Below are 3,108 nucleotides of genomic sequence, written 5' to 3' on the forward strand. Positions count from 1 at the left end.
GGGCAAGGAGGGAGGGAGGGAGGGAGGGAGGGAGGGAGGAAGAGAGAGAAAAAGAAGGAAAGAGAGAAAGAGAGAAGAGAAAGAAAGAAATAGAAGAAAAGAAAAGAAAAGAAAAAATACTACTTACTCCAGGCTTCTAAGAACAATTCAAGATGTATAACATCATCAGTAATACAAATTATTTTTATGAGTTTTGGCTATTAATAGAATGGAGCAATTCCATAATGAAGTACTATTTGAATGAGAATAAATGAACATAGAAACAGAGAACCAAGTTTCCAGGGCAAATTTCTTTTCCATCTTGATTTTAAGTGGGGAAAAAAAGGTGTACTTCATTGTCTTGCTTGACCAATTGTAGCTTTTCCCCTCTCTTCTTGGTAAAGAACTCACACATGGTGGGTGGAGGGAGTTTCTCTTTTCTTCTCAAGAAGTTGTCTGTATGTACATTTGGGAAGTTTTACATCTCTGGCTGTCATTATTTTACACATTATTTTGTCCTCAGTCTTTATATGAGGCCTGGTCCATAAATACATGATTACATCCAAAGGTAATGTAGCACCTAATTCTGTTTTTCCATCGTATCTCTTACCTTAGGCTTATGACTTGAAAGGAGCAGGAGAGGGCAGTGTGCACATAATTGTGTCAATAGTTACATGTACATAACAGTCTAAATACTTGAGCAACATCACTTCCAGGTCCAGTAAATCAGAACCAGTAACTTTCTGGCTCACTGTTCCAAATCATAAAAGGAATAATTGGTAAAATTGTATGGCCACAAGACAGTTTCTTGCTTCATCATCTTAATGTATCCTTTCATATAAGATTTTTATATTCTACCTGGCTCTGATTTATGATGTTACTATATTAAAATGCTTAGATAATTAAATATACAAGTCAATTATTTGGCTTCCAATCAGGGTCAAAAAGTCTCTATAAGAAAATAGTACCTTAGTCTTATCTTTCATAGTAAGCAAACTGTACTTGGAATTAGCCTGGATAGTTAAACTAAGTATGAAAAGCCTATGTAATATTAAAGAAGATTAAACAGGAAAAATCCAAAGGTTTGACACTTAAAGAACTTTCAGGACATTATGTTAAATTCCTTGTTAGTGTTATACAATTTTTTTAAAAAAGCTAAAAAATGTTAAGTGTGATATTCTTCAGAAAAACTATGTCTCATTCCTTTAAAATCTGTGAATAGAACCGACTTTGATCCTTATTTGACCTTTTAGCATAATCCATTCTTTATTAATATATCTGGCTTAGTAAAAAAGACAAACTCAAAATAGAATACCAAATACATTGCAAGTAAAGAGTTTTTTTTAAAGCATGCCACAACTCATTTCTCCAAATGAAGTAAATTTCCTTATCTTCTGCCATCAAGTTTTACATGGCAAAGAAATCAGAATAGTGTATGCATGTCAACAGTCCAGAGCATAGATTTCCCTATTCAGAATAAATGCTTTTTATGTGTCCCACTCCAGAAAGAGAAAAAAAATGTGATAGTTGCAATCTGTATTAACTTTGAAGGTGATAATTCTTGCCCAAATATAATTTTCTTTCTTTCTACTTAAAAAACACGGTCTTAGAGTACGAAACCCCATAAAATAAAATAATTAAGAATGTGTTGTTGAGACATCACCTGCAAATTACTTGCAGACCTTTGGAAAACAATCTAATTTAAACCACCAGTCTAAATAGGTCATTTAACTTAGAAAAATTAAAATTAGCCGAGCGGGGTCAAATCTTTTCCTACAACATCTGCATCCTTTTTGTCCTATTCAAAGTCAAACCAGAGCTAAGTACTAAGAACCATGGCATTTAAATGTATTCAATCCTGCTCTTGCAATGTGTATAAAAGTTCACATTGTGTATAAAAACAAGTCCGGAGGTAGAAGTTGGGGATGAAGAGACAGAGAAGGTGAATTCTTACATTCCTGCAGGGAATGGGAGAAGGGGCGGGTCTCTACTTGTGCTCACTTTCTTGCTTTTTCACAAACACACTTTCACAATTAACGTAAATCAAAACCAATCACTTAATACACTTAATACAAAACAAATACTTCCCTACATATTTAGTGTCTCACAAACTTCTCTTGTATCAAACTAATGATGCAAGATCATGAATTTTCATATTCTTGTCCAGCATCTTAAAGGATTTAATCATTCTACTCACTCTTGGAAATGCAGGAATTAAATTCTCTACTCCCTAGAAAACATTCCCAGGAATAAGATAAACAACAAAACCTTGAAACTAAGATCATTAAATGATATTAGTAAAAACAAAAGAGGGGAAAACTTTCTCTGCCAAGACACTGACTCTACTCTATAACCAAGCTATCCACAAAATCAAAAGGAGATCCAAGGACTCTAGACTTTAGAAAGATAAAGACAAGCAAGGTGGCTGGAGGAAAGAGAATACCATCCAGGGAGATACAGAAGGAGCTAGCTAGTTTTGTGTCAGGACTCTTCAAAGCCACCAGGAAATGTACTCTCCATCCTTTCTGGTTTAAAAGTAACTTTGATGCTCAGAAAAAAAAGGGGGGGAGTACTTTCATACCCTCTAACTGGCAAAATCACCAGGGATGTTAATGAAACTGATCTTTCTCTCCATCCACTTCCCCAACTCCACTTTCCCATGAGGAGAACTGAGAGAGCTCATTTCCTCCTTGGATTTAAAGACCTTTGCTCTGACAAGGAGGCACGCTGAAGGCTGGGCTTTGGGATACTGCTAAGAAACACACTATATATATATATATATATATATATATATATATATATTCCCTTCAAACAGAATTCCCCCAAACAGAATTAGGATTTACTCATCTCCAGATGAACGATAAAATATGTACTATGGCCCAGGAGAGAGAAGAAACAATTTCATGCCGAATCCCCTCCCCATACCTTGCCCCCCCTACACACACACACACACACACACACACACACACACACCATGAAGCAATGACAGAATTAGTCCTTCTAAGGGGCAAAGGGGCAGAGGTAGGCTGCTCCTTCCACCACAGGTCTCTGAAGCCTCTCTTCACGCCCCCTCCCCTGTGTCGCTCCCTCCTCAGTCCCTCAACACAGACAGACAGACACACACACACA

At 36.4% G+C, this 3,108-nt stretch overlaps 1 protein-coding gene across 2 annotated transcripts in view; it reads right to left on the bottom strand.

Annotated features, from left to right (window-relative positions):
* Lhfpl3 (lipoma HMGIC fusion partner-like 3) overlaps positions 1-3,108 on the bottom strand; it is a 481,936-nt gene that overhangs the window by 477,822 nt on the left and 1,006 nt on the right. The gene's annotated exons all lie outside the window — the stretch shown is intronic.

Source organism: Dipodomys ordii, unplaced genomic scaffold (genome assembly GCF_000151885.1).
Source record: "Dipodomys ordii isolate 6190 unplaced genomic scaffold, Dord_2.0 Scaffold195, whole genome shotgun sequence".
In the NCBI taxonomy this organism is placed as follows: domain Eukaryota; kingdom Metazoa; phylum Chordata; class Mammalia; order Rodentia; family Heteromyidae; genus Dipodomys; species Dipodomys ordii.